The following is a 14,466-nucleotide window of genomic DNA, read 5'->3' as shown; positions in this document are numbered from 1 at the left end:
GGTGGGGGGGGGTGGGGAGAATGAGATCGGGGTGTTCACTGGACTGGCCGCTCCCTGCAGGGCTGCCTCAAGATGCCTGGGTTCTAAAGGTCCCGGCTCCTGGCAGGTGATACTCTCCCCTCACACGCTCTCTGTCTCTCTCTCTCTCCACTCTCCCTTCCTTGCCCCTTCGTGCCTAGGGCTGGAAAGAGCCCAGTGCCAGTCAGCCCAGGGCGCTGCACGCCCCTCCTGCCTTTCCTCTGCTCTGCCCACAGCTTTGTAAGCAGTCCCGTTCTCAAATTCCCCCAGCTGGGTGTGCCACTAGCCTCTTATTAGAACCCTGCCCAACACATCTCATCTTACCAATGAGGAAACTGAGGCTCAGGGAGGACCAGGGTGTGGCCTAGCTCACACGAGTTTATGTCAGGGCCCCAGAACTCAGGTCTTCTGACTACCTAATAACATTCTGCCCACCCGACCGCTCACCATTTCTTTTCTGTCCCTGCCTGACTACTGGACACATCTCTTTATTTGGGCCACACCAGGAGAAACACGTTCTAGGTACCACTGGGACTCACAGAACATATTCCTGCCAGAGAATAACATCAACTCAATGCAGATGAGCAGGCCCCCTCCATGGCACCTTTCAGAGGTTGGGACATCCACCTTCTGGTTGCCCTGTGGCCTGGGACATTTTCCTATAGTCTTTATATTTACTTTCTCAGGAAACAGGGCACCTCCTATTGAAAATGCCAAGCCCCAAGGAGCCTGAGTGGCTCAGTCGGTTAAGCGTCCGACTTTGGCTCAAGTCATGATCTTGTGGTTGTTGAGTCCAAGCCCCACCAGGCTTTGTGCTGACAGCTTGGACCCTGGAGCCTGCTTCAGATTCTCTGTCTGCCTCTCTCTCTCTCTCTCTCTCTCTGCCCCTCCCCCACTTACTCTCTCTCTCAAAAATAAATAAACATTAAAAATTTTAAAAAGAGAAAGAAAATGCCGAGCCCTGGGCTACATCCAACCCCAACCCAATCAAGAGACTGGGAGAACCAAATTTCCACCAAAGACCTCTCTTTTTACAGAAGTCCTTCATTATAGAAGATGACTATTTAGTCCAGGAATTTCTATTCCAGCTCCTTGAGAGGCCAGGGACCTGGCTAGGCCCTGGAGGTGGTCTAGCAGGGGACATAAGGAGCCAACTCCAGCTAACAGAGCTGAGGCTGAATGACTGGCTCCTCCCCTTCCCCCCTCACAGGGTGGAGACCAGTGAGGTCTAGAGGGAAGACCCCAAGCCCTGGGAGTTGTTCAGGGGCCCCAAGACCTGCCTTCCCTCTGAGGTCCATGTGAGCCCTCACACTGCAAGGAGAAGACCCCAGCCACCTGTTCCCTGCAGAAATTGGCACAAACCAAGAGCCCATCCCAGTGAATGAAGTCACTATTCTCTTTGATTTGCCAGAGGTCCCTTGTCCAGAACAGTCCTCCAAGGGGCTAGCATGCCCTCCCCTAGGCCTAAGACACATGTACGCATGTGCACTCTCTCCCTGAGACAGGGTCCTCTCCCTGGGCACGTGGTGACAAGTCTCCAATCTCAGGGCCTTAGGGTCTATCCCTGGCACCTCCTTCAGGCTTGGTGTCCATTATTCCACAGGGATGGAGAACCCAAGGAATCTGCCACATTCACATTACCTGGCCCAAATCCAAAGTCATCAGCAAATCCTCTTCCATTGCCACCTTCAGACACAACAGACAATCACCCAGAAAGGCTTCCCAAAGGTCAGAACAAGGCCAGAGCTTGGATGGGGGCAGAGCGAGAGGGATAGGGTCACTCTATTATGGACCTCTGGGAACTGTCCCATCCCAGCCCTTCTAAGAGGGGAACAAAGCATGTGCCCAGGGTTTAATCGGGAGAAAATCTGCCCCAGTGAATTGAGGCAGGATATACAAGAAATACTCTGGGCTGGAGATCTGGATATCTGGATCTTTAGCCAAACCTGTTACAGAGCCCTTCCCCATTTGGGCCTCTTCCGTAAAAGGAGGGGGTTGGATCAGTTCAGCCTTACCGCTGTAAGTGGTAGGACTGTGCATTTTCCCAGGGGGGAGGGAAGAGCGGTGGCCTCAGTCCTGAGGCTGCACTTGGGACAGCCAGAATTCCATCAGACCCTTCCTGAAACAGAGCCACAGGAGGGGAGCCTCACCCTGGGTCTGGCGGAGCCTCACAACTCGTCCCAAAAGGAGTCCACACCCTCAACGACCTTGCCAACCTCCCCTCTCTTCTCTAGGCCATCCTCTTTCAAGCCTGAATTATCTAGAACTGCACTGTCCAAGCTGGTAGCCACATGTGGCTATTTAAACCTAAATTAATCACAATCCAGTTAAATTTAGAGCTCAGGTCCTCCATCACGCCAACCACGTTTCAAGGGCTCAACGGCCACACATGGGCAGTGGCTTCCATATTGCACAGTGCAGACACAGAACATTTCCGTTACTGCAGAGAGCTCTAGAAGCTAACCTCTGTTTCTAAAAAGTGCTTCCTCCGGTGTCCCTAATTCCTTCCTGCCACAGAGCCAGCCCACTTTTTCCAGTCCTCTGCTCTGGGGGAGAATCACGGGTGGTTTTGAATGGGGTTCACCATTCAGTCTCCCACCAGAATCTGAGAAGGACACAGTCAAGTTCACAATCCTCTGACACCCGAGAGAGGTTACAGACATTATGCTTCAAACAATGACCATGATCTCTGACCATCCCTCAGCCAGCCACCTCCCCCTTCCCCTTTTGACCTGGCCCTTGCTAATTCCCACTGTTCGTGGATGCCAAACCTTGAGAAGGGTTGGAAGAGAAAGAGCCAGAGAACATTTCAAGATTTGGGAGATTTCTACCGACATGATTCAAGGGAGCTCAGAAATCCCCCGGGATCATTTTGGGGTCCTCATCTTCCCAGAAGTTATTCTTAGATAGGGCTGGGGAAATCTCCCAAGGGGTTAAAACCCAAGAAAATAGCTTCTCTGACATCACAGAAGCCTGGGTGGGGAAGGGGGAACCAGACAGCTGAACAGGTAATCCAGAAATTACAATAGGCTTTTAAAAGTAGAAAACTTAGCATATGTCAACCCCATAATGTATAGACCATAATTATTTTCCACTGAATTTTTTTGCATTTAATTTTGTGGCGACTGTCCCCTTTTACATCATGTACTCCACCATCACTCTTCTCTTCTCTTAATATGCACAGTAATCCCTCTCCCTGTGTCACACAGTCAATAATTCCCATCCTCCAGTTTCCAGGGTGCGGGCGATGAGGGGAATGTCACATTTTAAATTAGTAACAGCTGTGTTTTTGTTTTTTTCAATTTCACCTCCACTGATGGCTTGTAAATAATCGTGAGTTCCAAAAGGCAACACGGGGCTCCCTGTCTGCCCTGGTCCCCAACTCAATGGCCCTTTTGAAGGGCTCTTCTCTGAGGACAGGATGTGCCTCAGACAAAGGCCAGAGGAGGGAGCACAGAGCAACCATCCAGTCCCATCCTCCTCTGTGGAGGACACAGAGACCTCCAAAGGAAAACACATGCTTCCCATTAACCCCTCTTTGGGGTGGGGTCCACCCTGGTCCATTTGGGTCACTGCCCATTCTCAGATGCTGCCTTTGTTTCTCCCTAAGATGTGAAGGAGTGGTCAGCAGTGAGGAAAGCAAGGCTGGGACCTGAGGAACGAGGTACCTAAGGCATCAAACTTAAGGGGTTCTCGGGTGTGAACCCTATACGTACAGACCCTGAGAGCCAGCGCCTCCTTCACCTGTTCAGCCTGGGGCGCTTTGCCAGCCAAGCTGGGTCCTGGCCCTCCAGAAGGGACCACAAAGAATCAGAACGAGGAGAGAGAGATGAGAGGTTTGGGGAGGCGGTGGGGATTCAACACCAATAAGAAAAAGCGACTTGGGAGGGAAATTCATTAAAATGCTTTAAGGGACTCCAAACTGTGAGAATGTTATGTTGTGGTGGGTTTTTTTTTTTTATTTGAAGACAGGAATTTAGCAAGAAATCAATCAACACACATGCTGATAACTTATTCCATGACAAAAAAGAAACAAAAACCCCATAAATTTCTACAGCCTTTGGGTAGCCAGTGTCTACTGCCACTAATTAATTTTCTAGAACTTTCGCTGTCCACACATCTCAAAACATGGTCAATCTGTCAGCCCCGGGAAGGCACTGCCAGCACCTGCTGTAGGGGGTTCGTGGTTCTGGGATCTCCATCAAACAGCAGAGGAGGGGAGCCCACAGCACGCTGAGGCTCCCCCGTTCTGACCTCTCCTCCTACCATATCCCTGCACCTGTCCCAGCCCAGAGAAACAGCACACTAGAGCACAGAACAGTGTGTGCGGCAGGGAAAAACCGCCTCCCTGCCTCAGTTTCCCCAAATGTAAAACAAGGAGATTGTATTCAATCTCGTTTCAGATTCCTGAATTCATGGTACTTTGCCAAACATTCAAGCCATGGGAATAGGGTCTCCCGGGTGGCTCAGTCAGTTAACTGTCCAACTTTAGCTCAGGTCACTATCTTGTGGTTTGTGAGTTCAAGCCCAGCATCAGGCTCTGTCCTGACAGCTCAGAGCCCGGAACCTGCTTTGGAGAGCTTGGAGTCTGCTTCAGATTCATTCTCTCTCTCTCTCTCTCTCTCTCTCTCTCTCTCTCTCTCTGCCCCTCCCCTGCTTGCACTCTCTCTCTCTCTAATATAAATAAAACATTTTTCAAAACTTAAAAAAAAAAAAAGCCATGAAGATATTTGTCTAATATGTAAACTCCTGGAGGGTGAGAATTGAGTCTTAATCATTTCTGCTCCTCCCACTCCTGGCCCCCACCCCCACCCCATGCAGTGTCTAAGACTGTCTTTCACACAAATGTACCCAATAAAGGTCTGCTTGATCACATTGCAGCCTTCTGCTCTACCAGGTGAGGGTTTATCTGCCATCACCAGACCAGGAAAAGGTTTCCAAGCTCTCATTGGTGGGAGCCAATGACCCACCTCCCGAGAGTCCCTTCTTCCTGCCAACTGTCCAAGCTCATTGGTGTCTCCCCAAAGGAGCAAAATAAGACATGAAACTTGACCTTGTGACATTAGCCCCACAGCTGAAAATTTCAGATTAAAACCCCAGATCATCTGTGGGGCAGACATCTTCCACAGTCTGAGCCCCAAAGGAACAAGCAAGTCAGTGTGAGCCAGGACCCTTCCCTGACCCGACTATTCTGAGATTATGTGAAGGAGCTAGAACATTCTCCAAGATTCCAGAGGGGTTCAAAAGGCAGTGAGGTCCCAGGCAGTGGCACCCTCAGTTGGGACCTGACATTTGGCTCACCTTCCTGTGTGGCCTCCTCGAGAAGGTGACCTGATGGGAAGCAGACACTCCACGTCCCTTCCCAGAGCACCTGAGCGACCCCCACCCCATGCCTCGAAGAGTGGAATACGATGCCTTTCTCCTTCATAGGGACCCAGGAGCCCTCACTCGCCTCATAGGCAGGAGGACATGGTCTCATCCTCCTCCTCAGCATCGCTCGTAGTTTCCTTTTTTATTCATTTATGGGTTTTTTTATTTCCTATTTCCTCAAGTAGCATGTGCCTAGAATGCATACCAGGCTCTCTCTGGCAGGCAAAAAGGGAGCATGGAGGGGAAATGTGAGAGCAGCAATCCATTGTAACACTTTAGGGGAAACTGCAAGCAATTTCCATTCTATTGATCTTCCCCGGGCATCAAAGCCACACTCAGTTTATTTGGAAAATTAAACTCTGGAGCATGTAGCATGAGGGGGCTCTAGTTAAGTTGTCTTCCTCTATGAACACAATTTAATTACGATCTCCATTTAAATACAGTGAAGGAAAGGGGCACCTTAGGGGCTCCCTGGACCCAGCCCCTGCACTGTGGGGGGAGGGGGATCTGGCCATAGGGACCCCACACCCACAGCAGAAGAGCCATGTGACTCTCAATTACCTTCAGCTGACCACTCATCAGCACCTCAGGCTGCTGTTCATTTGCATTTTTACTTATGCAAGTTTTAACAGCATATATTCATTAAAAATGTTAATGATTTCTAAATTAACCTAATTTGTGGAGTGTGCTCCTTCTCCAAAGGTAAGATTTTGATCTTAATAAACATTGTTATTATTAGAAACAAAGTAACATTACTTAGGCACAAATTTGATATGATGTGTCAAGATATTCATCTGGGGGAGAAGCTAAGAATCAAGGCACAGTATGTCAGATCCCAGAGCTGCACTGGTGTTCAGGCTTTGGAACTTCACAGACAAGTCAAATGTATGCACAGTTGTGTGCAGATGTGCGCACATGCGTGCATGTGTGCACACACACACACGAGAGAGCCTGGCAGAGACTGGAAAACTTATAGCCACACAAGGACTTTGCAGTCATCTCCTATTATCTTCTATTAATTTCTACTATCATCTCAATTTCATGAACACCAAGGATATTGGATGACAATCTCAAAGTAGAGTTCTTAATAGTCAATAAGTTTAGCTTCATGAAGAACACACTGCATTGTCTTCATTTTCCTAATCTCATCTGTGACGACTTGGTCACAGTCTAGCACTGGTCCACAGACCACCCTTGGCAACCCCACCACCACCCCAGCATAGACTGATTTTTCTTTTTCTTTTCTTTTTTTTTTTTTTTTTTGGTTTATTTATTTCTGAGAGAGAGAGAGAGAAAGCATGAACAGGGGAGGGTCAGAGAGAGAGGGAGACACAGAATCTGAAGCAGGCTCCAGGCTCCGAGCTAGCTGTCAGCACAGAGCCCGACGCGGGGCTCGAACCCATGAACCGTGAAATCATGACCTGAGCTAAAGTCGGACGCTTAACCGACAGAGCCACCCAGGTGCCCCTAGACTGATTTTTCTTAACTGAATTTTTCTTAGGAGTGCCACTGGCAGAAGGGCGTTGTCTCTGCCCACTGCTCATCAGCCCTGGTAACTGAGTGCACTGCTCACTTCCACAATGGTCCAGAGGAACTCTCACCTTCCACTGCTGACCAGTTTGCTCCAGAACGAGATGGAGTCCCACTAAAGTTTTCTTAGAGGAACATCCTCTGGGGCAACCAGCCAAACCTACTAGCTTAAACCCCACGAAATAAGCACAGTGCCTGGCACGTGGTAGAGTCATAACAGTTGCTGGATTCCAGTGAAAAGTCACTGAGTGGCCCCCTCAGCCACAGAGGAACCCCTCCCAGCCTCCTCTTCTGCAAGGCAGCCCCACTAAGGACACCCAGCACATAGAAAAGGGAGGGAAGGAGGCACATCTTCCGATGCCCTCAGACAAAGGCAAATCAAGTCTTCCATTCCTCATATCCCCACCCTCTCACTGGTCCTGAGATTCTTTCGAAAGAAGTGACTTTTCTCACCCATTGTAGGTGCCAAGGGTGAGAAGGAATGGCAGATAGAGCCACGGTGCTTGATCTACCAGGGAACATCAGCAATATTTGACAAGCTGACCGGCTCTCCCGAGACTAGAGCTGTCATTAAGCCAAGAGGAAATCATTACCTGATCTATAAATGATTACACAGGAGTAGGAACTGTCGCTCCCTTCTGAGGAGTTTGCAGAATCGGGATTTTAAACAGTGCAGCTAACTGGTGCGACGCTCAGCTCCCTGGAACAGCTGGTGTATTATTCACAGGGAAAAAAAAATTCAGAAGTTAAGGCATTTCATGCGCTCCGGGGAAAAGAGAAGGTCTTGGGGACTCTGACTATCAAAGGATTTCAGACCATCGACAGTGTCAGAGCCGGAAACTTCACTCAGAGGAAAACATAACTATTCAGATTTTCCTCCTGACAGCTTGGGGGCTTACAGCTTGCTGAGGTCTATCCACTGGCAAAACAAGCGACTTGAGTCAGAGCTGCAGGCAACTTGGGTCATTTAGCCACAGACACTTTCTTTCCAAAGATGGAGGTTCGAGTTCAGCCCAGAAGGATGGAGCTATGTATAACAGTGGGGTCTGGAGACGTCCTAAGGTGTCCCTCACCCTTCCCTGAGAGAACAGAGGAAAAGCAGGTCATAGAAACACACTAGAGAGAACTCGGCACCAGTAAGAAACCATGCACTGAGTGTACCTACAGCAATAGGGTGGGCCCCAAACCAAGTTGTTGAGTGAAAAAAGCTGGGAATCGAAGATTTAGCATTTAGCACAACTAAATGTTTGTAAATTCTCCTCATAGAGAATGACAATACCTATTTTACAACGATGCATGCATATTTTAGAACGCATTCCAAACACATTAGAGGGGGTTTCTATGGGGGGTGGGTAACGAAAGTGAGGATAGAGGACGGAGAAAGTACACAATGGATGCCATGAAATGAAAGGCTGATGTTGACCATGAACTACTGAGTGTAATTAACTCCACTCTCTGCGCTTGCAGTCCACAAACATGGAAAGAAACAAACTGAGGTCCAGAGAGCTTATGATAGTGCTCCTCAAACCCTAACGTGTGGAACAAATGTCATCATAATCATCATAATGCATGCTTCCATTTCTATAAGCTTCTACAACATGCATGCTAATCTGTGATGACAAAAGGCAGATCAGTGGTCTCCTGGACATGGGGCTGGGGGGATGGATGGATTACAAAGGAAACTTTTAGGGATAATGGATATGTTCACTGTCTTGAGTACGGTGGTTTTCCAGGTGTATACATATGTCAGCACGCATCGAATTGTACAGTTCAAATATGTGATATAGCTTGCTGTGCACGTTATAGCTCAACAAAGCTGAAAATAAACAGAAAAGGATCTGTGTCCTTCCTCCCCACCCTTGACACAATGGAGACGTCCCCTGTGCATTTCAGACCGAGAGGAAGAGTTTTACAGCTAGCCCACGCACCCACGGCTGAAACCCATCCCTCCATCTCCTCCATCCCTCCCACCTCAGGCCCACCGCCATCTCACCACCCCCCCACCTGCTTGGCGGACTCCACCCTTGTTCTCCTCTCCTTACCCATCCCCCCCCAACCACTTCCCCCAAACCCTCTCACACCCTGTCCTCCCTCCACTTTTACTTCTCCCAAAGCACCACCTTCCCACCCACTCTGGATCTCTGTCGACAGTGCTCACCCGCCCCACCTCCTCCCCAGCCCTCTTGGTGACCTCCTACACATCCTCCAGTCCTAGCTCAGGTGTCCTTTCCCCCAAGAGACCACGCCCAGCCCAAGTTCCTTTGCTCTATACTTTCCTAGAGCCATGTTCCTTTCCTTCCACGTACCTACACCAGTTTATCACCATGATTTATACCTGCCTCTCTCACTGCACCGTGGGCCCTGGGAGGGGGCGCCCTGTCTGTTTTGCTCACCTCTACGTCCTGCACCTAACACAACACCTGACACTAGGACATGCTCCATAAATACTCATTTGTTGTAAGAGTGTTTGGTGAACCTTCCAAAAGGCCTTTGCCCAATGCTAGGCAAAGACATTATTAGATTTGGTGGCAGCAGCTGATTTACGCCCCCCACCCCCGCCACACCCCCCTAGGGCACTGCACTGCCCTGCCCCTGCCAACCCCTGCTGCCCGGAGCTCTACAGAGAAGACCCACCAGGAACACAAGCTAATCTGAAAGTTTTCCCTCACATCCAACCCAATCCTTAACCTTCCTTTCAAAGCACTGTTTGCATAAAGTAAACAACACATTGGCTTTTGTAGGCTTTTCTCTTTCCACAATCTCAACACCTCTGTGTTTGGATGTAATTATTTCCTTTCTGGGCTTGTATCCCAAACTGTGGCAGTGTTGATGAGAGCCGGAAGATAAGTTTCAGAGGACAATCTGGACCCCAACAAGTCCCCTCGGATGAGGCGGCCAAGCCTTGGGACTCGCTGCCAACCCGGGACAGACTTTGGAGACCAGAGGAGGTCACCCCAAGAGGGGGTGCTGGCAGGGCAGGGGTCAGGCAGCAGAGAGACCAGAAAAGAAATGGGTGCCTCCCAGGAGGCAAAGGTCAGGGGCAGTGGGTTGGACGCCCAGTCGGCTGGCAGGCACCAGGTAGATCAACTCATTGGAAGTGGAGCCAGGTGACAGCGCCTCCCATAGAGGTCTAGGAATTAAAGAGGCAGAGCTCAAAGTGTTGGCCAGCCAGTCATCAGACATCCGGAGGGCTAGACGAACCCCAGTGGCCACCACTCCTGCCCCTCTCTCTGCCATTTCCCATCAGCACATCTGGCCATTTCTTGCCCAAATCCTGTCCAAATGTCAGGAACCCCTCAGCAGCTCCTGGTGGGGGCAGCGGAGGAGGGCAGGAAAAGGCAGCCCTCTGGACCCTTCCTCAGTTCTGCCCAGCCAGAGGAGAATACGGAAAAGAGTGAGGTGCACAGGAGCCCCAGACCCAGGCTGAGGGCACTCCCTGGCAAGCCCCCCGTAATTCTCAGGCTCCACCACTGGATATATTATAGGGAAGGGAAAGGATCTCAGGCACAGATCCTCTAGGAGGCAGGGAGAGAGATTCATGGTGAGCTGCCCTTGAGATCTATGGCAATGCCCAGAGCCCAGAATCTGTGAAGGAGGGGCAGCCGGCACCTGGGCCGCCTGCTGTGGCTTCTATCCTAAGCCCCAAAGGGTGGTGATTCTATAGTAATCCCTTCTCTGCCTCTGTGGTGAAGGAGCTGGCATCATTCTCTGAAGGCATACAGGTCACCGCAGGTGGCTTCCAGAAAGGAGGATGGGGGCAGGGAGAGAGCCAGGAAGCTGCACACAGTGGGAGATCATTCGCTAGAAAAAGCAGGTACCACTTGACATGTGTCTAATTATGGGTGTACTCTCTGTCTCCATCACCAGGGAACTTTGCCTGTCATTGGGTGGTCTTGACCCTGGCTGAGCCTCCACCCATTCACACAAAGGGCGCACAAGGAATGAAGCCCAAAGGTGAACGCCCCCATGCTAATAACACAATGCTAACTAATGGACAGTTTATAAAGCACTCTCTCTCTCTGTCCTATTTGGCAGCTAGGACAGACATGATTATCACCCTTCCTACTATGGGGAAACTGGGGTTCTGTGCCCAAGGTCACAGAGCTAGTAATGACTGCGCTGGGATTTAAACCAGGAACACCAGCTTTGAAGGAAATCCCATCTACGTTCTAATCCCGCCTCTGCCATCTACCAGCTGTGTGACCTTGGGTGTTACTCAACCTCTCTCAGCCCAGTTGCCTTTCTTAACAATGGTATTAATTACTATTTATCATACAAGATACAAGGAAGAATGGAAAAAAGGTGAAATATACAACAGTGACAGTACATAGAAAGCAGCTAATAAATGTTTGTTTCTTCTTTCCAATTCCAAATTTTAAAATACATTGCTTTGGGACAATTCCAATATGGAGGTTACAAAGGACTTTTCTGTGAAAAACGAAGCACACTGTCATTCTCGAAAGCAAGTAGAATCTAGGAACATGTGTAGCCAAGCATTTCTCTGTCTTCGGCCACCCAGGCACTGCAGCCCCTTCTTTCCCCTCCCTTCCCCCTTCCCTCCGTACATCAGGGGAGATAGGGCAGCGCCCCCAGATCAGGTCACTTCCTTCCAGAGGAAAGGAAGCTGGCTCACTGCCTGCTGGGGCACATCCACCTGCTATGCGTGCTTCAGTGGCGAGCCTAGATGTGTCCCTGAAGGTGGAAGGTCTGTCAGCACCCCGACGCCTGGTCACAGCTGGAGTTTCCCAGCCAGGGACTGGCCGCAAGGGAGTCTACCCCTCACATCCCATCTCTGATTCAGGCAGGAGGGCCCCAAGTGTTGTTTGGCGACATTATGGCAGTCTCATGTTCTCCTGTGCAAAGAAAGCCCTTTCTCTCCCATCTATTGACTCAGGTCGCCTTGCCCCCAGTCCTGGGAGGTGGGCAATGGAACCACAGTCAGCCCCATTTTGCAGGGAGGAATCACAACAGATTGTCCAGGGTAGTGGGGCTCAACCGCAGCATTCCAGAGTCCACGCTTCTTTCCACCTCCATGTCCAACTCCAGTGCCCTTTACACGCAGTCACACCTGCTCCCTGAGGACTCCCACCAGCATCAGACCCAAGCCTCCCTGTATCAAGGTCAATTCCATGATATTTTGATAATTGAGCTGTGGTTAAGTAAGAGAACACCCTTGCGTTTAGGAAATACACATGGAAATACTTAGGGATAAAGCAGCATCACTTCTGCAACTATCAAACAGTTTGGATACACATCTACACCCACAATGCAGGGTTTCTCAACCTGGGCACCACAGACATTCTGGGCCAGATGATTCTCTGTCAGGGCGGGAGATGGCAGTGGGGGGTTTTGCGCATCCTACAAAGTTTAGCAGCATCCCTGGCCTCTACCCACTAGGTGCCTGTATCACCCATCCCCCTACTCAAGTGTGACAAGAAAACCATCTCCAGACATTGCCAAATGGGGGCAAAATCACTTCCTGTTGCGACCCAACGAGACAGAAAGTGTGGTAAAATGTTAACCTCCATTTTGATAGCTTTCCTGTAAGTAGGAGATAATTTCCACATAAAAAGTTTTAAACAAATAGAACTCCATGAGCACTTGCAATCTAAATAAAAGAAAGAGAAGACCTTACCGGGTTACCAGCTCTCTGTCTCCACCCCAAAGGCCCTAATTCCTCGGCTCACAGATCATGGATCCCACAAGCGAGCAAGCGGTCACTATGTGTCAGAACCCCCTCGACCTTCCAAAGAAACGTATGCTCACAGAAACCTCCAGAGTGAGGTGCTGGTGTGCCCACTCCACAAATGGGAAGCCCAAGGCTGGGAGGGAGGAAGCCCCAGGTGCTGCAGCCCCAGTGGGGCGGCGAGGCACCTTGAGCCCAGCACACAGCCTCCTGACCTGTCCCTCGTGGCCCCCACCGGCACATCTATGCGCTGGGCTTCTCCTAACCCCCACGCAGCCATGCACGGACCCCCTTGCATAAATCGAAGGTTAACCACCGCCTGCGCATCTTTTATCTTCCTTTCCCAAGGGGGGTTGTGCAGAGCTGCCTTTCATATGTTTCCAAGTCAGCAGATTTTGCCTCCTGCCTTCGCCTTACAATCTGTGGTTATTTTGAATCACGCTGGCTAACTGCCATTCGGAGCAAATTGGTTATCCAGGGGGGGAAAAATACTCCAAACTTTTTAAATAAATAAATAAGCTAACAAATAAGCCAGGGAAGGCAGTGGGGAAGGAGGAGTGGGGAGAGAAGAAAAGTAAATTGCACAAATGCAAATTGGAATTATTTAAAAATTAAAAGTTACTTTAAATTATTTAGCCTAATTACCAGCTGACTCTCCTAGGGAGACAGCCGCTTGTGTTCTTCCAAGCAGAGAGGATGAAGCAGAATCCTCCGGCAGCGGCGCAAGAGAGGGGAGGCCAAGTGAGTTGAATTTTCAAAACACCTGTGTGTTTGGGGTGCCGAGCGAGCGTGAGGCAGGCAGCGGTACAGCCTGTGACAGGCAGTGAGGAGGGGAAGTACAAGGAACACAATTAATGCGGATATCACATTTCATGGTTTACAAAGCACTGTCTCGTTTTTATTTAATCCTCACACCCACCCCAGGGCTCCGCATCACATCGCATTGCTATTTACATCTAGGCATAGAGAAGCTAAGGCCAGGAAGGGTTGGTTGGGCCTCAGGTCACAAAGCCAGCCAACAGTAAGCCCAAACCTGGGCTGGAGCCCTGCGCTCCTGCACAGAGATGTGCTGAGGCTCTTTTCCCTCCCTGCTCTGCTGGACCACCTTCCAGAAGGACCATGGAGGGGGACAGCAGGAGCAGGGTGCCTCCAGTCAGACAGACCCCAGATCTCATTCTGCCTCTCCCGTTTCCCACTGAGTCATCCCAGGAAAGGAACCTGGGAACTAAGTGCACCAGGCACTTAGTAGGTGCTTAATAACTGGGGTGCTTAATAACTCCAAGGAGCAACTGGGGAAAACAAGGGTCATCAAATATCCACTCTACCCATGAATGGTTAGGCCAGTAGTTCTCAACCAGATTGCACATTGGAATCATCATGAAGCTTTTAAAATTTCCAAAGCCCATGTGTGTCCCCAGAGCAATCAAATCAGAATCTCAGTGTCTTTAATGCTCTCCGGGTGATTGCAATGTGAAGCCATGGTCAAGGGCCTCTGTGACATTCCATTTAGGATACAAACAATGAAAGCATAAATTACTCTGTAGCTGGTAGGATTCAGGGTAGACACTAAGTGGAGCTTTTCTACAGGGTTCTAGAAGGCAGATCCAAGGAATAATGTAGACTGTCCTTCCGTGGGGATTGGCAAGAGCAGCCCTTTGGGACCAAGGAAGAAAGCAGGAAAAGCCTGGATGGTGTGGGGTGGGGGGTGCCTTCCTCCAGCATGTATGCAACCAAACCACACAAGGTCCCTCGTAAGTAGAATGGACAAGCAGTGAGGGACGGAGGGAGTGCTTGTGGTGACCATTACACAGCACCGTTACACAGCATCTGTCAAAATGCCAGACAGTGACCTGTCAGAAATC

At 50.0% G+C, this 14,466-nt stretch overlaps 1 protein-coding gene across 1 annotated transcript in view; it reads right to left on the bottom strand.

The window, feature by feature from the left end:
- The window catches only part of MEGF11 (multiple EGF like domains 11), a 355,188-nt gene that overhangs the window by 278,399 nt on the left and 62,323 nt on the right, over positions 1–14,466 (bottom strand). The window lies entirely within an intron of this gene.

The sequence above is a fragment of the Hyaena hyaena genome, unplaced genomic scaffold (assembly GCF_003009895.1).
Source record: "Hyaena hyaena isolate Hyena2069 unplaced genomic scaffold, ASM300989v1 scaffold_15, whole genome shotgun sequence".
Lineage (NCBI taxonomy): Eukaryota > Metazoa > Chordata > Mammalia > Carnivora > Hyaenidae > Hyaena > Hyaena hyaena.
The sequence above is the reverse complement of the archived record's forward strand: the minus strand, read 5'-3'. Positions and strand labels throughout refer to the sequence as shown.